The sequence below is a fragment of the Rutidosis leptorrhynchoides genome, chromosome 6, assembly GCF_046630445.1.
Source record: "Rutidosis leptorrhynchoides isolate AG116_Rl617_1_P2 chromosome 6, CSIRO_AGI_Rlap_v1, whole genome shotgun sequence".
Classification (NCBI taxonomy): domain Eukaryota; kingdom Viridiplantae; phylum Streptophyta; class Magnoliopsida; order Asterales; family Asteraceae; genus Rutidosis; species Rutidosis leptorrhynchoides.
Genome location: NC_092338.1, coordinates 141,486,201 through 141,511,863, shown reverse-complemented (window position 1 = coordinate 141,511,863; position 25,663 = coordinate 141,486,201).

The window sequence follows — 25,663 nt, the reverse complement described above, 5'->3', positions numbered from 1 at the left end:
CCCCCAACCATTCACGCTATCTTATTTTTCTGAAATAATACACAACCTAAAACTATATAACCCATTAATAGATAGATTTGACCCCAATTATTTCAGCCCAACAACAAAGTGAATCTCAGCCCATCAGAGACTAAACTATTTCGGCCCAATAACTAACTCAAACCTCACGGCCCAAATAATAACATAACAGCCCAAGTGATAAAAGAATAAATTCGTGGCTGTTGATTTTGGAAAACATGAATTTCGGACTGTAGAAACAAGAAGGAATATAATACGCCTGCACTCCATCATATTTCCTCGATCATAATTGTCATCGCCATCCGTAACCATCGTTATTACAACATCATTAATCATTATCCTACATTATTATCATTCAATATCATCATCATCTTTCTAGCTAACATCATCAAAGTTCCACGATCAACATCATCGTTTTACATATCCATCACCATATGCAACATAGTAGATGCAATAGTGGAGTTCGAAACAGGATTACGAGTTTCTGTATTAGTGTATCGACATGTAACAGCAACTAACATCAAGTGGGTTTCCATCTTGAGCCGTATTGAAATGAATTGAGATTAAATGGCCCGATTTAAATAGCACAAGCCCAACAGAAAAAGGATTGTATGATCTAGGTCCAATTCTAAAATCGAAAATAGTAAAAAAAATAAATATCAAGAACGGTTCCCGGCTCATAAACTATCCTGATCAGTATGACCCACCATCCACCATTATTAAAGTTATCATTATTGTAGTCGAATCAGAAGGAAACAAACTTGCAATTGGGTTTGTGTTTATCCACGTTTGATGTAGGCCTGTTGTGTTGGTGATAGTTGAAACAAAACAGATAAAACTAGCAGAAATTTTGCGGTTACAATGGCTAGCTTTTCGATAGTAGGTCCAAATATAATAGAAAACAAAAAAAAAATTTGATGATGGTAGTGGGGTTCGTGGTTGTAAAAACAGAAAGACAATTGGGTTTTGGTTTATCATCATTATATCTGCATCATCATAATACGGTCATCATGTGTTATTTCATGTATCATATCATCGTTATCGTTACCATCATCTTCCATGGCATATATCAAATCAGCAAAATCGTAGTAGCAGCTACGATCAACATTAACCTGCAACGAATGGCGTTTTGGGTTGGGTTGTTTGTTGTTAAATGGAAACGAGAATTAGTGGCGGTTTATGTCGACAAAGAAAATAATAGAATTATAAACGGTTTCATGTGGGGATGATCTTGAAAACACAATAGTAGCAAATCGTAGCAGTAATATTAATGTTGGGGTCGATGGGTGGTAATGGCTAAGGTGAGTTCAAGAAAGAAAGAAAAAAAATATAGAAGGGAAGGAGATATAAAGAACCGTATGATTTTTAGGGTGGTGATGATAGTTTCTTGAATGAGGATACTAGAAAGAAGGAAGTAGGGTGATGGTGGTGATAGGGTGGCCACGATCAAAGTGGTACGGGGGTGATGAAGAATGATCAAATAGAATGAGAATGGTGGTGATAGTTTGTAATGTATCATTCATGTTTGCCAGATAACTATATATATTTATATTTATAATATCTCTATACTACTAATATAAATAGATAGTTGGAACATGTGATAATATCACTTGTTGATGGGATTAGGAATTGAAAGCAAACAAACTTGAACATGGCAGACAATTTAAATTGGATTCATATGCACTCTCTATCAATATATAGATATAATATTATATATTAATATCATACTGAATTAAGAAGGAAAAACGTGTTTAACAGGAAAGCCATCATAGGTTTGTCATTTTATCAAATCACGGAGTATTATATCGTGTTCCTTTGCTAAATAGTTACGGATAAATTTATTTCAGAAAAATCCCATATTTTAAAATTAATTCCATTTATTTATTTCGGTCATTATTGTATACAATTTGATTATTAATTTATTAAATAAAAATTACATCAATTGTCCCTCTCAATTCTGGGTAAAATATAAAAAGTGTTAAAATTTAATAACTAGATCCTAGGTACATTTTTAGTAGTCCTAAAATATAGAACTCATTTTTAGATGACCGTTTATTTTAAAATCATCTAAGTTCGAATTAAACTTCTCTAATTAATAATCGAAACGTCCAACGAGTATTACAATTATTTAATATTTATTTTTTATATACTTTATTTATATATAGTTAAGCTTTAAATAATAATTATTATTTTTACATAATTAATTTCTAACAATTACATCATAAATTATATTTCAAATTATATATATATTTATTAATATATACATATCTATTTACAATTAGTTGTTCGTGAATCGTCGGGAATAGTCAAAGGTCAAATGTATACATAATCACAGTTCAAAGTTTTTGAGATTCAATTAAATAGACTTTGCTTCTTGTGTCGAAATCAAATATAAATCAAGTTTAAATTCGTTCGAAAATTTCCGGGTCGTCACAAAGTACTACCTTCATCATGTGCCATTAGAACTTCCGCATGACTTACTATAATATAATCACGTTGATCGGGCATCATTATATTACACTAACTCATGCTTTCATTCCAACACTACTCTATAATATCAATGAACTTAAATTCGAATGTTACAAAATTTTTGAAACTAAAACAGTTTCCGTTATGATGTAATACAGATAACGCGAAGAGATAATTAATTTCAGACAAGAATAGTTATGGAGGTATTTTTCAGAAATATTGAGGATATTTATAATGGAAGATACGATGATATCTTAGAATTTAAATAAAAAATTAAAATCAAAGGATGATGAAGAAAATTCTTCCGCAAGGATTTAGAATACGTAAAGAGATTGCATATCTTCTGATATTTCCATCAGAAACTGAATTATCTAAATTCTTTAGGTACGGGTTTAGTCCTTGTGATTTGTCAACAGCCTCCTTCATAGTTTGCTCAATCCGTTTTTTAGTTTCAAATTTCTTTTCTAACATACTTTTCTTTATTATCAACTTTTGACTATTAAGACCATCAAAAGCTTTGGCTGCTTCATCCGCATTCTCATATATAACGAGTCCGATTCGTTGATTTTCAATCTGAGGTGCTTTCAAGAATTTTGAATTGGAGTGTTTGAACGCAGGTTGTATCCGTTAGTATATGATGGTGGAAGTGAAATCATCGCGAATTATGAAAGATACGAATAATATTCTCCTCGGTTTTATGAATAACATTTTGAATCAAAGTATGGTTTCAAAGGATGTAGGAATTTAAGATTGATGACAATTCTTAAATCTTGACTTGGATTTTAATTTGTCAAAATCAGAATATGTAATTGAATTGGCATGAAAAATGGTTCTCTTGATTTTTGTGAAATGATGTATATTGCTATGAAAGGAGAGAGTATAATTAACGATTGTTGAAACATCATTGAAAATGTACAGTATAACATATTAATGTGAACTTAAGTATTTCTCGCGTATTACCTACCCGTTAAAATAAAATTTCACAAGTAATATTTTGTACAAAAGAATTTTTATTACAGTCTTTATGAAAATATATGTATGTATATTTTCTTCAGATTTAATATGGATTTAATGAGTTAATATTATATTAATCTCATTTGATTTATGGTTGGAACTAGAAATGAATAATCCCTAAAACTTTAGAAATTTCATAATTTTTGCAGAGTATTTCACTAATGTAATTAATACATCATTATTTATTCTTATTGATATTCCTTGGTGAAGGATGTTGATGCTCATGAAATACTTGTGAATTCCGCAAAGTACGAATGATATTTTCTGGAAAGTTTCGAGTATATCGAAAATGGGAGTGTAAAATCAAACATGTAGTTGAATAATACACTTGGTTTATTATGAAATGGAATTCATTGGTTTGAAACAGAGATTGTAGTTAACTAAGGATGTACATCATAGCATATTAGTAATATGAATTAACCGAGTAGTATCTACCCTTTTTCAATTCATACTTAATAGCTTAGTACGAAAAATATATTATGGTTTCCAAAATTCATATATATAATATATAAATTCTTTGGAAATAATGAGTTAATACTTCATAACTCGTTATTCCAATATACTCCTCGGTGATTGTGGTGTCGATATCGTCGGTGGTTATGGAGTTGGTGGAGCTTGTGGTGCTATAGGTATTACTGGTGTTGGTGATACTAATGGTGATGCTGGTGGTACTTCTGGTGGCGCTTGTATAACCAGTCTAGCTTGTAGATCACACACCATTCTTGTCAGGGTTTCCTCTATCATCTCTATCCATCTACTCTTCTGGTTTATGGTTAGAACTAGAATAAGTAATCTCTAAATTTTTTTTAGAAATTACATATTCTCTGCAGAATATTTCTTCAATGAAGTGATGAATCGATACTTCATCATTTGTTGTTGTTGGTACTCCTTGGTACCTATGGTGCGTATGATGTTGATGCTCGAAGTACAGATTTTAGATGTGATATTGAGGTGTGGGATGCGGATGTGGTTGTTGGTGGTGGTAATGATACTGTTGATGTTGATGATGGTACTGTTGATATCGGTGATGCTTCTGGTGTTTGTGGTATTGAGGCTTCTGATGTGGATGTTGTTAGCGGTATTGGTGTTGTTGATGGTGCTTGTAATCCTTGCACCATATTCTCCAAAACCGTTACACGATCGCGAAGCTCGTTGACTTCTTCTATTACACCGGGATGATTGTCGGTTCGGACGAGCGGATGAATAAGATTCAGAATTTGGGATAGTATATAATCGTGACGAGATACTCTGGAAATGAGAGAGAAAAGGGTGTTTCGAACAGGTTCGCTGGTAAGTGCTTCAGGTTCTTCGCCAAGAGGTGAATGTGGTGGATGGAAGGGATCACCTTCTTCTTGGCTCCAATGGTTAAGTAGATTACGAACCCATCCCTAATTCATTCAGAATAGATGATGGCTAATTGGTTGATCCATTCTGGTTATGCTGCTTTCTGAGCTCAGGTCGATTTCCATATCGGAATAGCTGTCGAAATCCGAGGAATTTGAACTAGATGAGGGATCCATCTTGTATAATCAGGGAAATAATTTTTGGTATGAAATAGATTATAGGACTTCAATTTGGTATTCTTCAATACATAATTTACATATGTATATATAATATCAAAATCCCATAAATTTCGGAGGAATCTTTGGAAGATGACAGGTAAAGTTCACAGTAACAGATATGCTAAGATAGGAATTCGTCTATACACTATTTATGCAATAAATGCAGGAAAACACGTCTAGACTTAAGAACAATAAGCAGGTAATTTCCGACAAGAAATGATAAGCAAAATTTATAATATGCAGATACGGTCGAAGTCCAGACTCACTAATGCATCCTAACAACTACTGGTTAGACACACTAATGCAAATTCTAGTTCGCTAAGACCAACGCTCTGATACCAACTGTGATGCACCGCCAAAATCCCTATTGACGCAGCACATCATTCATCGGTCCCATTGCGAGGTTTGCCCTCTATATGATACGTTTTACAAACATTGCATTCATTTCAAAAGACGCGCTTTCTATATAAGAAAGTTTTAAAATTTGTATACATTTTTAAAGCATGTATATAAATGTTTTTGACTTGTGGTGATTTCTACATATAGTCAATCCCAATAAATGATAGTTCATAATAATACATCAGTTGACTAAACAGTCAAAATATAATACATATTAATGTTTGAATGCAAGTTTCCTTAAAAAATATGACATGTAAGACTCCATGCACATAGCAGTTAAACAGCGGAAGCTTCTTTAATACCTGAGAATAAACATGTTTTAAAGTGTCAACCAAAAAGGTTGGTGAGTTAATAGTTTTATCATAAATAATGATTTTCAATAGTTGTAATAGACCACAAGATTTCAGTTTCATAAATATCCATACACTCGCAAGTGTATAAAAGCATTCTATAAGTTGTAGGCACCCGGTAACAAGCCTTAACATTCATGTTTTACCCTCTGAAAGTACACCGAATCAGGTGTGTTATATAAACCTCGAAGTACTAAAGTATCCCATAGTCAGGATGAGGTTTGTCAGGCCCAATAGATCTATCTTTAGGATTCGCGCCTACCAGTCATACACCAGTAGTTATAGTTACCAAGCTAAGGGGATATTCCTGGTTTAAACCCACGTAGAATTAGTTTTAGTACTTGTGCCTATTTCGTAAAACAGTTATAAAATACGCATGTATTCTCAGACCAAAAAATATATAATGCAAAAACATTTAAAAAGGAGCTATGAAAACTCACATATCAATATTGTGGTTCAATATTGTAGGAAAAGTGTGCAGACGCAACGAAAATGATAAATGCAAGGTTGGCCTTTGATTCACGAACAGTACCCCCGATCAATATCTATAAACTCCTTATTTAATACCCATGAATTCCTTAGCTTTAAACCATTTGAAAAACCCATTTTGAAATCACCCGAGCATACCCCCGTCGTAGTATTTTATGTATAATACTAATAATAATACTACTTAATAATAATAATAAGATTGATAATAAGTATAATAATAATAATAATAATAATAATAATAATAATAATAATAATAATAATAATAATAATAATAATAATAATAATAATAATAATAATAATAATAATAATATAAATATTAATGATAATATGCGGAGTAAAAATTGAATGAGCCAGAATGAGAAATCGATCATTCATATATATAGATTAATAAAATAATAATATAATAATTTTAAAATAAAATATAATAATATAAATATAATATAATAATATAATAAAGTAATAATATAATAATAATAAAAAAAAACGTGTGAAATTCATTTTGTCAATTTCTGCCGACAATTTTCACGGACCGGTATTTCTTACTCTGTTGTTAATAATTGACGGGTAAAAATATGGATAAAAATTTCACTTTTTATATTTGAATATATATATATATATATATATATATATATATATATATATATATATATATATATATATATATATATATATATATATATATATATATATATATATATATATCTGTTTTGGTCTTAAGCTATATAAAATTAGTTGTAAGAAGGTTTGTTTATAAAGTTTGTACGCGTAATATGTGTTTTCCTAGTTCTTGACTGAACAAAGATATATAATATAATATTAATTTAAATATAATAATGTAATAAATATAATAATATAATAATATAATAATATTGAAATAAAATATAATAATATAATAATAAATTTAGAATCAAATTGAATCGTAAGTTGTTAAAAAAAAGTCGTATTTATTAAATACTTCATGGGTATTTTATGTAACTTATAATTAATAATTTTTTCATATCGCTTTTATGTGAATAGTAAATAAATTAATTTCATTTCATTTATTATTCAATGAATAGTAAATGAATCAATTTAAATTCAACTATTTAAGCTACACGTTGTTGTACGTTGTACTTTACAAATTGTACATTTTTAATTTAACTTCGTTTCTTAAAAAAAAATTACAAAAATTATGTCATAAAAATAAAACGACTTAATACGTAAAAATTTTAATTTGAAATAGCATCGTTTAAAAGTAAATTTTTATCATTTCATATATAAATCATGACGGGTTCGAGTTTTAAATTATAGGTTGTTCGTGAATCGTAGGGTAAAGTCCAATGGTTAATTAAATGTATGAAAAAAATATTTTAATGCAACACATCAATTTGCTTATCTTGTCGGAGTTATCAGACTTTAAATTTGACCAAAATTTTTGGGTCATGACAACTTAGTCAACTCCACCTCCACCATTCATTTCACTTTTCATTTCTTTTTCTTTTTTGATTTTCTCTCAACATAAAATCTCCAACTTAAACTCATCTCCATCTTCATCACTCATTCATCAGCTAATTCGGATTTAGGGAGCTCACAATAAATCCGACTACATATTCTTGATCCTCTCTTCATCCTCTACGTTTTGATACTAACTTCATCGATTTTGGGTAACTTTCTAAAAACTCTATATTTCTCTAATTCGATTTATGAACTTGAAATGGTGTTAGTTAGTGTCTATGGCTCAAGTCTAACATGAATATGTGATTTGTTTGCTCGATTTGTTGTTTTGGAGTGACTAGCATGAACACTTGAAAAGGGTTAGTTTAATCTTTGATTTTGGATGATTAAATGTTGTTTAAATGTTAAAGTTCATGTATTAAATATGTTACTAGCATCATTAGCTTCGTTTTGGTATGTAGGTTGATTTAGAAAAACTTCATTAACATGATTGTTGATTTTGTGATTTTTGGTTAGGGTTTGATAGACTTAAAATGAACTTTTGATGCATTGAATGCTTGTTAATGTTGTTAGTAAGTGTTTAGTTGCAATGTATGTTCAATTACCTTCGAAACGACATATCGTATGCGTAAATTGGATTCCCGAATCACCGTTTGTATTTTTGAGCTTGAAACGTTAAATAATGATCATTTATTAAGGTTTTCATTATTGTTAATGATGGATTTGATTGTTGAAATATATTTAGTTGTATTCCTCGTTAAATTACCTTTCCAACGATATAAGATACGTGTTTTGAATGTTTACGGTTCACAAGTTATGGTTGTTTGAAATTGGATTCGTGCATTAAGTGTTCAAACTGCCCAGATTTTACTGAACAGACCATCTGAACTCCGCTCCGGGCCCCGACTGTCCAAAAATGTGCATTTTCGTTTAATTCTAACTATGCTACGCACCCCTGATCAACATGCAACTTGGCCAACATACTTATATATGCTTATCTTTCATAGAAAAATTGTCGGATACCCGACCTGAAATGTCCCGTTCTTATTGATTAAAAACGTTCCATATTAATTGATTTCGTTGCGAGGTTTTGACCTCTATATGAGATGTTTTTCAAAGACTGCATTCATTTTAAAACAAACCATAACCTTTATTTCATCAATAAAGGTTTAAAAAGCTTTACGTAGATTATCAAATAATGATAATCTAAAATATCCTGTTTACACACGACCATTACATAATGGTTTACAATACAAATATGTTACAACAAAATAAGTTTCTTGAATGCAGTTTTTACACAATATCATACAAGCATGGACTCCAAATCTCGTCCTTATTTAAGTATGCGATAGCGGAAGCTCTTAATAATCACCTGAGAATAAACATGCTTAAAACGTCAACAAAAATGTTGGTGAGTTATTGGTTTAACCTATATATATCAAATCATAATAATAGACCACAAGATTTCATATTTCAATACACATCCCATACATAGAGATAAAAATCATTCATATGGTGAACACCTGGTAACCGACATTAACAAGATGCATATATAAGAATATCCCCATCATTCCGGGACACCCTTCGGATATGATATAAATTTCGAAGTACTAAAGCATCCGGTACTTTGGATGGGGCTTGTTGGGCCCGATAGATCTATCTTTAGGATTCGCGTCAATTAGGGTGTCTGTTCCCTAATTCTTAGATTACCAGACTTAATAAAAAGGGGCATATTTGATTTCGATAATTCAACCATAGAATGTAGTTTCACATACTTGTGTCTATTTTGTAAATCATTTATAAAACCTGCATGTATTCTCATCCCAAAAATATTAGATTTTAAAAGTGGGACTATAACTCACTTTCACAGATTTTTACTTCGTCGGGAAGTAAGACTTGGCCACTGGTTGATTCACAAACCTATAACAATATATACATATATATCAAAGTATGTTCAAAATATATTTATCACACTTTTAATATATTTTGATGTTTTAAGTTTATTAAGTCAGCTGTCCTCGTTAGTAACCTACAACTAGTTGTCCACAGTTAGATGTACAGAAATAAATCGATAAATATTATCTTGAATCAATCCACGACCCAGTGTATACGTATCTCAGTATTGATCACAACTCAAACTATATATATTTTGGAATCAACCTCAACCCTGTATAGCTAACTCCAACATTCACATATAGAGTGTCTATGGTTGTTCCGAAATATATATAGATGTGTCGACATGATAGGTCGAAATATTGTATACGTGTCTATGGTATCTCAAGATTATATAATATACAATACAAGTTGATTAAGTTATGGTTGGAATAGATTTGTTACCAATTTTCACGTAGCTAAAATGAGAAAAATTATCCAATCTTGTTTTACCCATAACTTCTTCATTTTAAATCCATTTTGAGTGAATCAAATTGCTATGGTTTCATATTGAACTCTATTTTATGAATATAAATAGAAAAAGTATAGGTTTATAGTTGGAAAAATAAGTTACAAGTCATTTTTGTAAAGGTAGTTATTTCAGTCGAAAGAACGACGTCTAGATGACCATTTTAGAAAACATACTTCCACTTTGAGTTTAACCATAATTTTTGGATATAGTTTCATGTTCATAATAAAAATCATTTTTTCAGAATAACAACTTTTAAATCAAAGGTTATCATAGTTTTTAATTAACTAACCCAAAACAGCCCGCGGTGTTACTACGACGACGTAAATCCGGTTTTAACGTTTTTTTCGTGTTTCCAGGTTTTAAATCATTAAGTTAGCATATCATATAGATATATAACATGTGTTTAGTTGATTTTAAAAGTCAAGTTAGAAGGATTAACTTTTGTTTGCGAACAAGTTTAGAATTAACTAAACTATGTTCTAGTGATTACAAGTTTAAACCTTCGAATAAGATAGCTTTATATATATGAATCGAATGATGTTATGAACATCATTACTACCTTAAGTTCCTTGGATAAACCTACTGGAAAAGAGAAAAATAGATCTAGCTTCAACGGATCCTTGGATGGCTCGAAGTTCTTGAAGCAGAATCATGACACGAAAACAAGTTCAAGTAAGATCATCACTTGAAATAAGATTGTTATAGTTATAGAAATTGAACCAAAGTTTGAATATGATTATTCCCTTGTATTAGAATGATAAGCTACTATAAGAAACAAAGATTTCTTGAGGTTGGATGATCACCTTACAAGATTGGAAGTGAGCTAGCAAACTTGAAAGTATTCTTGATTTTATGTAACTAGAACTTGTAGAATATATGAAGAACACTTAGAACTTGAAGATAGAACTTGAGAGAGATCAATTAGATGAAGAAAATTGAATAATGAAAGTGTTTGTAGGTGTTTTTGGTCATTGGTGTACGGATTAGATATAAAGGATATGTAATTTTGTTTTCATGTAAATAAGTCATGAATGATTACTCATATTTTTGTAATTTTATGAGATATTTCATGCTAGTTGCCAAATGATGGTTCCCACATGTGTTAGGTGACTCACATGGGCTGCTAAGAGCTGATAATTGGAGTGTATATACCAATAGTATATACATCTAAAAGCTGTGTATTGTACGAGTACGAATACGGGTGCATACGAGTAGAATTGTTGATGAAACTGAACGAGGATGTAATTGTAAGCATTTTTGTTAAGTAGAAGTATTTTGATAAGTGTATTGAAGTCTTTCAAAAGTGTATAAATACATATTAAAACACTACATGTATATACATTTTAACTGAGTCGTTAAGTCATCGTTAGTCGTTACATGTAAGTGTTGTTTTGAAACCTTTAGGTTAACGATCTTGTTAAATGTTGTTAACCCAATGTTTATAATATCAAATGAGATTTTAAATTATTATATTATCATGATATTTTCATGTATGAATATCTCTTAATATGATATATATACATTAAATGTCTTTACAACGATAATCGTTACATATATGTCTCGTTTAAAAATCATTAAGTTAGTAGTCTTGTTTTTACATATGTAGTTCATTGTTAATATACTTAATGATATGTTTACTTATCATAGTATCATGTTAACTATATATATATCCATATATATATGTCATCATATAGTTTTTACAAGTTTTAACGTTCGTGAATCACCGGTCAACTTGGGTGGTCAATTGTCTATATGAAACATATTTCAATTAATCAAGTATTAACAAGTTTGATTGCTTAACATGTTGGAAACATTTAATCATGTAAATATCAATCTCAATTAATATATATAAACATGGAAAAGTTCGGGTCACTACAGTACCTACCCGTTAAATAAATTTCATCCCGAAATTTTAAGCTGTTGAAGGTGTTGACGAATCTTCTGGAAATAGATGCGGGTATTTCTTCTTCATCTGATCTTCATGCTCCCAGGTGAACTCGGGTCCTCTACGAGCATTCCATCGAACCTTAACAATTGGTATCTTGTTTTGCTTAAGTCTTTTAACCTCACGATCCATTATTTCGACGGGTTCTTCGATGAATTGGAGTTTTTCGTTGATTTGGATTTCATCTAACGGAATAGTGAGATCTTCTTTAGCAAAACATTTCTTAAAATTCGAGACGTGGAAAGTGTTATGTACAGCCGCGAGTTGTTGAGGTAACTCAAGTCGGTAAGCTATTGGTCCGACACGATCAATAATCTTGAATGGTCCAATATACCTTGGATTTAATTTCCCTCGTTTACCAAATCGAACAACGCCTTTCCAAGGTGCAACTTTAAGCATGACCATCTCTCCAATTTCAAATTCTATATCTTATCTTTTAATGTCTGCGTAGCTCTTTTGTCGACTTTGGGCGGTTTTCAACCGTTGTTGAATTTGGATGATCTTCTCGGTAGTTTCTTGTATAATATCCGGACCCGTAATCTGTCTATCCCCCACTTCACTCCAACAAATCGGAGACCTGCACTTTCTACCATAAAGTGCTTCAAACGGCGCCATCTCAATGCTTGAATGGTAGCTGTTGTTGTAGGAAAATTCTGCTAACGGTAGATGTCGATCCCAACTGTTTCCGAAATCAATAACACATGCTCGTAGCATGTCTTCAAGTGTTTGTATCGTCCTTTCGCTCTGCCCATCAGTTTGTGGATGATAGGCAGTACTCATGTCTAGACGAGTTCCTAATGCTTGCTGTAATGTCTGCCAGAATCTTGAAATAAATCTGCCATCCCTATCAGAGATAATAGAGATTGGTATTCCATGTCTGGAGAGGACTTCCTTCAAATACAGTCGTGCTAACTTCTCCATCTTGTCATCTTCTCTTATTGGCAGGAAGTGTGCTGATTTGGTGAGACGATCAACTATTACCCAAATAGTATCAAAACCACTTGCAGTCCTTGGCAATTTAGTGATGAAATCCATGGTAATGTTTTCCCATTTCCATTCCGGGATTTCGGGTTGTTGAAGTAGACCTGATGGTTTCTGATGCTCAGCTTTGACCTTAGAACACGTCAAACATTCTCCTACGTATTTAGCAACATCGGCTTTCATACCCGGCCACCAAAAATGTTTCTTGAGATCCTTATACATCTTCCCCGTTCCAGGATGTATTGAGTATCTGGTTTTATGAGCTTCTCTAAGTACCATTTCTCTCATATCTCCAAATTTTGGTACCCAAATCCTTTCAGCCCTATACCGGGTTCCGTCTTCCCGAATATTAAGATGCTTCTCTGATCCTTTGGGTATTTCATCCTTTAAATTTCCCTCTTTTAAAACTCCTTGTTGCGCCTCTTTTATTTGAGTAGTAAGGTTATTATGAATCATTATATTCATAGATTTTACTCGAATGGGTTCTCTGTCCTTCCTGCTCAAGGCATCGGCTACCACATTTGCCTTACCCGGGTGGTAACGAATCTCAAAGTCATAATCATTCAATAATTCAATCCACCTACGCTGCCTCATATTCAGTTGTTTCTGATTAAATATGTGTTGAAGACTTTTGTGGTCGGTATATATAATACTTTTGACCCCATATAAGTAGTGCCTCCAAGTCTTTAATGAAAAAACAACCGCGCCTAATTCCAAATCATGCGTCGTATAATTTTGTTCGTGAATCTTCAATTGTCTAGACGCATAAGCAATCACCTTCGTTCGTTGCATTAATACACAACTGAGACCTTGCTTTGATGCGTCACAATAAATCACAAAATCATCATTCCCTTCAGGTAATGACAATATAGGTGCCGTAGTTAGCTTTTTCTTCAATAACTGAAACGCTTTCTCTTGTTCATCATTCCATTCAAATTTCTTCCCTTTATGCGTTAATGCAGTCAAGGGTTTTGCTATTCTGGAAAAGTCTTGGATGAACCTTCTGTAGTAACCAGCTAGTCCTAAAAACTGGCGTATGTGTTTCGGAGTTTTCGGAGTTTCCCACTTTTCAACAGTTTCTATCTTTGCCGGATCCACCTTAATACCTTCTTTGTTCACTATGTGACCGAGGAATTGAACTTCTTCCAACCAAAATGCACACTTTGAAAACTTAGCGTATAATTCTTCCTTCCTCAATACTTCTAACACCTTTCTCAAATGTTCACCGTGTTCTTGGTCATTCTTTGAGTAAATAAGTATGTCATCAATGAAAACAATGACAAACTTGTCAAGGTATGGTCCACACACTCGGTTCATAAGGTCCATGAACACAGCTGGTGCATTAGTTAAACCAAACAGCATGACCATAAACTCGTAATGACCGTAACGTGTTCTGAAAGCAGTCTTTGGAATATCATCTTCTTTCACCCGCATTTGATGATACCCAGAACGTAAGTCAATCTTTGAATAAACAGACGAGCCTTGTAGTTGATCAAATAAGTCGTCGATTCTCGGTAGTGGGTAGCGGTTCTTGATGGTAAGTTTGTTTAACTCTCGGTAGTCGATACACAACCTGAATGTACCATCTTTCTTCTTGACAAACAAAACAGGAGCTCCCCACGGTGATGTGCTTGGTCGAATGAAACCACGCTCTAAAAGTTCTTGTAATTGGCTTTGCAGTTCTTTCATCTCGCTGGGAGCGAGTCTGTAAGGAGCACGAGCTATTGGTGCAGCTCCTGGTACAAGATTTATTTGAAATTCAACGGATCGATGTGGGGGTAATCCCGGTAATTCTTTCGGAAATACATCGGGAAATTCTTTTGCAATGGGAACATCATTGATGCTCTTTTCTTCAGTTTGTACTTTCTCGACGTGTGCTAGAACAGTATAGCAACCTTTTCTTATTAGTTTTTGTGCCTTCAAATTACTAATAAGATGTAGCTTCATGTTGCCCTTTTCTCCGTACACCATTAAGGGTTTTCCTTTTTCTCGTATAATGCGAATTGCATTTTTGTAACAAACGATCTCTGCTTTCACTTCTTTCAACCAGTCCATACCGATTATCACATCAAAACTCCCTAACTCTACTGGTATCAAATCAATCTTAAATGTTTCGCTAACCAGTTTAATTTCTCGATTCCGACATATATTATCTGCTGAAATTAATTTACCATTTACTAATTCGAGTAAAAATTTACTATCCAAAGGCGTCAATGGACAACTTAATTTAGCACAAAAATCTCTACTCATATAGCTTCTATCCGCACCTGATTCAAATAAAACGTAAGCAGATTTATTGTTAATAAGAAACGTACCCGTAACAAGCTCCGGGTCTTCCTGTGCCTCTGCCGCATTAATATTGAAAACTCTTCCGCGGCCTTGTCCATTCGTGTTCTCTTGGTTCGGGCAATTTCTAATAATGTGACCCGGTTTTCCACATTTATAACAAACTACATTGGCATAACTTGCTCCGACACTACTTGCTCCGCCATTACTCGTTCCGACACCATTTGTTCCTTTCGTTCTATTAACCCCTGGTACGTAGACCTCACACTTCGCCGCGCTATGACCATTTCTTTTACACTTGTTGCAAAATTTGGTGCAGAACCCCGAGTGATACTTTTCACACCTTTGGCATAGCTGCTTCTGATTGTTGTTGTTGTTGTGGTTATTATTGTTGTTGGGATGATTGTTGTAGTTGCTGCTGCTGTTGTTGTTGTTGTTGTTGTTGTTGTTGTTGTTGTTGTTGTTGTTGTTGTTGTTGTTGTTGTTGTTGTTGTTGTTGTTGTTGTTGTTGTTGTTGTTGTTGTTGTTGTTGTTAGGCCATTTGTTGTAGTTGCGATTGATGTTGCGATTGTTGGGATAATTGTTGCGATTATTGTTGTAATTGCTGTTATTGTTGTATTGGTGATTCTTATCACCGTTTCCCTCCCACTTTCTTTTGACTTGCTTCACATTGGCCTCTTTAGCAGTCTGTTCTTTAATTCTTTCTTCAATCTGGTTCACTAGTTTGTGAGCCATTCTACATGCCTGTTGTATGGAGGCGGGCTCGTGTGAACTTATATCTTCTTGGATTCTTTCCGGTAATCCTTTCACAAACGCGTCGATCTTCTCTTCCTCATCTTCGAATGCTCCCGGACACAATAGGCACAATTTTGTGAATCGTCTTTCGTACATGGTAATATCAAATCCTTGGGTTCGTAACCCTCTAAGTTCTGTCTTGAGCTTATTGACCTCGGTTCTGGGACGGTACTTCTCGTTCATCAAGTGCTTGAATGCTGACCACGGGAGTGCGTACGCATCATCTTATCCCACTTGCTCTAGATAGGTATTCCACCATGTTAACGCAGAACCTGTGAAGGTATGCGTAGCGTACTTCACTTTATCCTCTTCAGTACACTTACTTATGGCAAACACCGATTCGACCTTCTCGGTCCACCGTTTCAATCCGATCGGTCCTTCAGTTCCATCAAATTCCAAAGGTTTGCAGGCAGTGAATTCTTTGTAGGTGCATCCTACATGATTTCCTGTACTGCTAGATCCAAGGTTATTGTTGGTATGTAGCGCAGCCTGTACTGCGGCTATGTTTGAAGCTAGAAAAGTACGGAATTCCTCTTCATTCATATTCACGGTGTGTCGAGTAGTCGGTGCCATTTCCTTCAAAATAGTCAAATGGAACAAGTTAATCATACAGAATATTAAGAGTAGTTAATAGTATTTCGTAGCATAATATGAACTCATTTATAAAAGCATTTTCTTCATATTAGCGTTTTATAAGTTTAAATTCGGGTAGTACCTACCCGTTAAGTTCATACTTAGTAGCTAATGTACAATTCAACTACTACAATTCTATATGAAAAACTGATTATAATAATATTTCGCGTTCAAACTTTTACACAATATTTTACAAACTTACAATACTGCTTATTTTACATATGGCATGAAATATAGCACACAATAAATTTGATACAAGATGGTTGTGAAGATAATTCTAGCTAGTACACAAGTCGTTCAGCAATGGCAATAAAGACACGTAATTCATACGTCCAGAAACAAGTCATGCATTCTGGTTTTACTAGGATTACTTCCCATCCTTGGTCTTGTGGAACATAACCGTTATGGCAGTTGATAAGAAAGCGTGTTGTAACGTCGTCAAAGGGACGAGGGTTACGTAATGTCCAACAGTCCCGTAACAATCTAAAAACCTCATTTCTTACCCCAATTACCGACTCCGTCACTTGTGGGAACGTTTTGTTTAATAGTTGTAGCCCGATGTTCTTGTTCTCACTTTGGTGAGAAGCGAACATTACTAATCCGTAAGCATAACATGCTTCTTTATGTTGCATGTTAGCCGCTTTTTCTAAATCACGAAGTCCAATATTCGGATATATTGAGTCAAAATAATATCTTAACCCATTGCGTAAAATAGCATTTGGGTTCCCCGCAATATATGCGTCAAAGTAAACACATCGTAACTTATGGATTTCCCAATGTGATATCCCCCATCTTTCGAACGAAAGCCTTTTATAAACCAAGGCATTCTTGGAACGTTCTTCGAATGTCTTACAAACTGATCTCGCCTTAAATAGTTGTGCCGAAGAATTCTGACCGACTCTAGACAAGATTTCATCAATCATGTCTCCGGGTAGGTCTCTTAAAATATTGGGTTGTCTATCCATTTTGTGTTTTTATACTGTAAAATAGACAAGAGTTAGATTCATAAAAAAAATACTTATTAATACAAGCAATTTTTACATATATCATAAAGCATAAGCACACTATATTACATATATTACACCACACGAATACAACTATCTTATTCCGACTCGCTTGTTTCTTCTTCTTCGGTTTTGGTTCGTTTTGCCAAGTTTCTAGGGATATATGATGTTCCCCTAATACGAGCCGTCGTTTTCCACATTGGTTTAGAAAAACCTGGTGGTTTAGAGGTTCCCGGGTCATTGTTACAACTTAAGGACTTCGGGGGTTGACGATACATATAAAGTTCATCGGGGTTGGAATTAGATTTCTCTATTTTTATGTCCTTTCCCTTATTATTTTCTTTTGCCTTTTTAAATTCAGTTGGGGTAATTTCTATAACATCATCGGAATTATCGTCAGAATCCGATTCATCGGAGAATTGGTAATCCTCCCAATATTTTGCTTCCTTCGCGGAAACACCATTGACCATAATTAACCTTGGTCGGTTGGTTGAGGATTTTCTTTTACTTAACCGTTTTATTATTTCCCCCACCGGTTCTATTTCTTCATCCAGTTCCGATTCTTCTTCCGGTTCCGACTCTTCTTCCGGTTCCTCTTCGGGAACTTGTGAATCAGTCCACGAATCATTCCAATTTACATTTGACTCTTCATTATTATTAGGTGAGTCAATGGGACTTGTTCTAGAGGTAGACATCTATCACATAATATCAAACGCGTTAAGAGATTAATATATCACATAATATTCACATGTTAAAAATATATAGTTTTCAACAAAATTTGTTAAGCAATCATTTTTCAAGTAAACACGGTCGAAGTCCAGACTCACTAATGCATCCTAACAAACTCGATAAGACACACTAATGCAAAATTCTGGTTCTCTAAGACCAACGCTCGGATACCAACTGAAATGTCCCGTTCTTATTGATTAAAAACGTTCCATATTAATTGATTTCGTTGCGAGGTTTTGACCTCTATATGAGACGTTTTTCAAAGACTGCATTCATTTTAAAACAAACCATAACCTTTATTTCATCAATAAAGGTTTAAAAAGCTTTACGTAGATTATCAAATAATGATAATCTAAAATATCCTGTTTACACACGACCATTACATAATGGTTTACAATACAAATATGTTACAACAAAATAAGTTTCTTGAATGCAGTTTTTACACAATATCATACAAGCATGGACTCCAAATCTCGTCCTTATTTAAGTATGCGATAGCGGAAGCTCTTAATAATCACCTGAGAATAAACATGCTTAAAACGTCAACAAAAATGTTGGTGAGTTATAGGTTTAACCTATATATATCAAATCATAATAATAGACCACAAGATTTCATATTTCAATACACATCCCATACATAGAGATAAAAATCATTCATATGGTGAACACCTGGTAACCGACATTAACAAGATGCATATATAAGAATATCCCCATCATTCCGGGACACCCTTCGGATATGATATAAATTTCGAAGTACTAAAGCATCCGGTACTTTGGATGGGGTTTGTTAGGCCCAATAGATCTATCTTTAGGATTCGCGTCAATTAGGGTGTCTGTTCCCTAATTCTTAGATTACCAGACTTAATAAAAAGGGGCATATTCGATTTCGATAATTCAACTATAGAATGTAGTTTCACGTACTTGTGTCTATTTTGTAAATCATTTATAAAACCTGCATGTATTCTCATCCTAAAAATATTAGATTTTAAAAGTGGGACTATAACTCACTTTCACAGATTTTTACTTCGTCGGGAAGTAAGACTTGGCCACTGGTTGATTCACGAACCTATAACAATATATACATATATATCAAAGTATGTTCAAAATATATTTATAACACTTTTAATATATTTTGATGTTTTAAGTTTATTAAGTCAGCTGTCCTCGTTAGTAACCTACAACTAGTTGTCCACAGTTAGATGTACAGAAATAAATTGATAAATATTATCTTGAATCAATCCACGACCCAGTGTATACGTATCTCAGTATTGATCACAACTTAAACTATATATATTTTGGAATCAACCTCAACCCTGTATAGCTAACTCCAACATTCACATATAGAGTGTCTATGGTTGTTCCGAAATATATATAGATGTGTCGACATGATAGGTCGAAACATTGTATACGTGTCTATGGTATCTCAAGATTACATAATATACAATACAAGTTGATTACGTTATGGTTGGAATAGATTTGTTACCAATTTTCACGTAGCTAAAATGAGAAAAATTATCCAATCTTGTTTTACCCATAACTTCTTCATTTTAAATCCGTTTTGAGTGAATCAAATTGCTATGGTTTCATATTGAACTCTATTTTATGAATATAAACAGAAAAAATATAGGTTTATAGTCGGAAAAATAAGTTACAAGTCATTTTTGTAAAGGTAGTCATTTCAGTCGAAAGAACGACGTCTAGATGACCATTTTAGAAAACATACTTCCACTTTGAGTTTAACCATAATTTTTGGATATAGTTTCATGTTCATAATAAAAATCATTTTTTCAGAATAACAACTTTTAAATCAAAGGTTATCATAGTTTTTAATTAACTAACCCAAAACAGCCCGCGGTGTTACTACGACGGCGTAAATCCGATTTTACGGTGTTTTTCGTGTTTCCAGGTTTTAAATCATTAAGTTAGCATATCATATAGATATAGAACATGTGTTTAGTTGATTTTAAAAGTCAAGTTAGAAGGATTAACTTTTGTTTGCGAACAAGTTTAGAATTAACTAAACTATGTTCTAGTGATTACAAGTTTAAACCTTCGAATAAGATAGCTTTATATATATGAATTGAATGATGTTATGAACATCATTACTACCTTAAGTTCCTTGGATAAACCTACTGGAAAAGGGAAAAATGGATCTAGCTTCAACGGATCCTTGGATGGCTCGAAGTTCTTGAAGCAGAATCATGACACGAAAACAAGTTCAAGTAAGATCATCACTTGAAATAAGATTGTTATAGTTATAGAAATTGAACCAAAGTTTGAATATGATTATTACTATGTATTAGAATAATAACCTACTGTAAGAAACAAAGATTTCTTGAGGTTGGATGATCACCTTACAAGATTGGAAGTGAACTAGCAAACTTGAAAGTATTCTTGATTTTATGTAACTAGAACTTGTAGAATATATGAAGAACACTTAGAACTTGAAGATAGAACTTGAGAGAGATCAATTAGATGAAGAAAATTGAAGAATGAAAGTGTTTGTAGGTGTTTTTGGTCGTTGGTGTATGGATTAGATATAAAGGATATGTAATTTTGTTTTCATGTAAATAAGTCATGAATGATTACTCATATTTTTGTAATTTTATGAGATATTTCATGCTAGTTGCCAAATGATGGTTCCCACATATGTTAGGTGACTCACATGGGCTGCTAAGAGCTGATCATTGGAGTGTATATACCAATAGTATATACATCTAAAAGCTGTGTATTGTACGAGTACGAATACGGGTGCATACGAGTAGAATTGTTGATGAAACTTAACGAGGATGTAATTGTAAGCATTTTTGTTAAGTAGAAGTATTTTGATAAGTGTATTGAAGTCTTTCAAAAGTGTATAAATACATATTAAAACACTACATGTATATACATTTTAACTGAGTCGTTAAGTCATCGTTAGTCGTTACATGTAAGTGTTGTTTTGAAACCTTTAGGTTAACGATCTTGTTAAATGTTGTTAACCCAATGTTTATAATATCAAATGAGATTTTAAATTATTATATTATCATGATATTATCATGTATGAATATCTCTTAATATGATATATATACATTAAATGTCTTTACAACGATAATCGTTACATATATGTCTCGTTTAAAAATCATTAAGTTAGTAGTCTTGTTTTTACATATGTAGTTCATTGTTAATATACTTAATGATATGTTTACTTATCATAGTATCATGTTAACTATATATATATCCATATATATGTCATCATATAGTTTTTACAAGTTTTAACGTTCGTGAATCACCGGTCAACTTGGGTGGTCAATTGTCTATATGAAACATATTTCAATTAATCAAGTCTTAACAAGTTTGATTGCTTAACATGTTGGAAACATTTAATCATGTAAATATCAATCTCAATTAATATATATAAACATGGAAAAGTTCGGGTCACTACACGACCCGACCCCGTTGACTTTTTATGTGATCACATGGGCTTGACGAGCCTCATTCGGACGGTTCGCTACCGTCGGTGGATGAAATATATTTTCGGGTTTAGTGTATGTTCTAACACTACGTAACAGGGTGCAAAACAATTAATTCTTGATAATTGGGTGCTCGCGAACATACTTTTCGAATGCAAACTATTTGGATAATCAACTATACAAAATCTTGTGGTTACCTATGATTTCACCAACGTTTTTCGTTGACAGTTTTCTATATGTTTCTTAGGTTCATACTTGGCTACTTGATACATGCTTCCGCACACTTTGATTACTTTCTTGGAGTCAAGCATACATGCATACGCTAGCGATAGCACTTTTGGATTCAAACTTAAGCATACATACTTACGCTATTTATAGCAACCGTGATTTTAAACTTACTATGTCGCAAGTTATTTCATTTATACTTTACAACTTTTATAAACTTAAACTTGTTGTGGATCCGTTTGGTAAACTAAACTTTGTAAGTCTTATACGTTTCAAATGAATGCGACATAATTTTGGTCAAACGCGTCTCATTTAGGGACTACGACCACGCAACGGGACCTAAGTTAACGGCGCTGTCAATGACGATTTTGTTGAGTCGTTACACCAGCAGATTATTGTTACTATTTGAGTCATCCAAAAAAATGGTGTGACCCTTCTTATCATCTTTCGCAATATTCTGATGAGGACGATTCCTATTAAGTTTATCCCTCAAATCACCTCCACGATTGCCCACTACTTCACATAAACATCTTCCATCATGTTGATTATCACGAAATTGATTCTTCACGTTACTAGCAGGTGCCTTATGAACCCCATCGGCAATAGGGTTTCAGCGAGTTTTCTTGAAGATTTGAATATGACTATAATTAATCTTGATCTTCTCCAAATCCCTTAATAATCTATCTCCATCCTTTACATCAGCAAATCTGACAAACGCAAATCGCACCCTGCTTCTTAGCCTTTTTACACCCACGAAAATGTCACGAACCACTCTAAAGGGTTTGAAAAGCTTCCAAAAGTCGATCACTTTCCAATCCTCCTGAAAATTTAAAAACATGTACGATGTAAGATGATTGCCGTTAACTCCCTTGTGTTGATGCTCACCATCCCCGCTGTACCGATCCCGTGCTCCAGCCGTGCCCAATGACATACCCCGGGATGTAGATGTGGATAAGTACCCGTATAAATCATTGTATACAATCATCCAAGATATCAAATCATCGTAAACCACTCCGCTCCATTTACTAAACCCCACTTATACTCTAAAGTACTCAAATGTGGTAGTCCCTTACACCTGGAAACTAAAGACAATAACCTCACCATTATACCAAGGGGAACCCCTTACGACCAACGCCACATGAAAACAGAGGCCCCCTACAAGCAATGAATTTCGCCCACCGGAAAGCAAAGTTGGCCAACCACCGGTCGTCACACCTGATGGTGTTAGGGCTAACAATGTTGAAAAGGCTTCAGAAACTAAAAACCGAAATAAATAAAACAAAAGGAGCAGGCGTCCTTTGACCATGGATATGAGAAGCAACCTAAAGAACAAACTTTGAATTCAATTTGTTGGAGATTGAACCCAATCTGTTCCAGAATAAACCCAATCTGTTGCAAAATGAACCCAATCTATGTACATATTGAACCCAATCTGTTGCAGATTGAACCCAATCTGTTGCAGACTGTTGCAGAATGAATACAGATTTGCAGGTCTTACCGTTCTCGCTGAATCCTTTAGTTCGTTGAGTTCACTCTAATTGATAGTTTGCTCCAGAACCCTTCACTATATATATATATATATATATATATATATATATATATATACATACATACATACATACATATATTTATATATATATATACACATACATACATATTGATAGTGCTCCAAATGAACATATATTTAGTAGCAATATCCTTCCAATATGTAAAGTTTTCAGTTGTAATTGTTCTATTTTCAAGTAATATCCGTTTATATTAAATAAGTGCGAAGACAAAAGGCGAAAACAAAGATTCAAAGACAAAACCGTCTAAAAAGCTCAAATGTACAAGATACAATCCAAGTGGTTCAATTTATTGATGAGAAATGTCTAAAAATGACAAGAGTACAAGTTGTGAAATGCAAAGTACAAGATATTAAATTGTACGAAAGGACGTTCGAAAATCCAGAACCGGGACTTGAGCCAACTATCAACGCCCGATGCAATGGACCAAAAATTATGAGTCAACTATGCACAAGAATAAAATATAATATATAAATAATTATATAAATTATTTATATATTATATATATTTAATAAATATGTCGACAAATAAAAATCTAAAAATGGTGAGCTGGATCTGTGAAAGTCCGCGATCTCGGAGCTGGAAGGCATATTTGCTAAGCGATAGCGGAGCAGTCAAATTCAAAATCTGCCTATAAAAGGCACAAGTTTCAGCCGAGTACCAGGCACCCAATTCTATCTATCTATCTCAGTTTATATTTATATTTATATTTATATTTTATAATTATAATTTTAATTTTAAGTTAATAATAATAAGGTTATTGTAAGAATGTTTTACGGGTTTTAAGTCAGAACTCTGTCTGTGTAACGCTACGCGATAAATAATCACTGTAAGCTATGTTTAAATTATTTAAATTAATGTCTCGTAACTAAGTTATTATTATGCTTATTTGAGCCGAAGTAATCGTGATGTTAGACTAAAAATTAAGATTGGGTTATTAAATTTTGTACCATAATTAGGGTATGGGCAAAAGACCGACACTTGTGGACATTGGACCATGAACCATTAATAGATGGGGGTATTGTCTATTTGAATGAAAATTCTTTGGAGCCTGTCGAACCTATCTTCAAATTAGTTAATCTAATAATTATTAAATGATTATGCATGTCCTATTTAGTGACGTTTATACGACATCTTTAACAATCATTTAATTAATCAATTAGGTTGGGTAGTTGATTATTCATTCTGATCAAGTGGGTAAATTAATAATCATGGACTAATTAAAATAAGGGTGGATTACATACAAGGGTAATTGGTGTAATTGTTAACAAAGTATTAAGACCTTGGATTACACACAGTCGATAACCTGGTGAATCATTAAACAAAGTATTAAGACCTTGTTACAGTTCGAATCCCTAATTAGTTGGAATATTTGACTTCGGGAATAAGGTTAATTTGACGATCATTTTATAATTATGACCGATGGACTATTGTGGACAAAAACCAGATAGGTATCAAATAAATCCAGGAAAAAGGAAAATTAACCCAATATAATTAATTAAAATCAAAACGCCAAACATCATGATTACGGAAGTTTAAATAAGCATAATTTTTTTATTGTATTTCTCATCGTACTTTTATTTACTCGCAATTTTATTTATTGTCATTCAAATATTGTAATTTATTTTACGCACTTTAATTATTGTCATTTATCTTTACGCTTAAAATATAAAATCGACAAACCAGTCAATAAACGGTAAACCCCCTTATATATATATATATATATATATATATATATATATATATATATATATATATATATATATATATATATATATATATATATATATATATATATATATTGTACAAATATAATTGTTTAAAAATATAGTGTTAAACTTTACCAGCTCCCTGTGGAACGAACCGGACTTACTAAAAACTACACTACTATATGATTAGGTACACTACC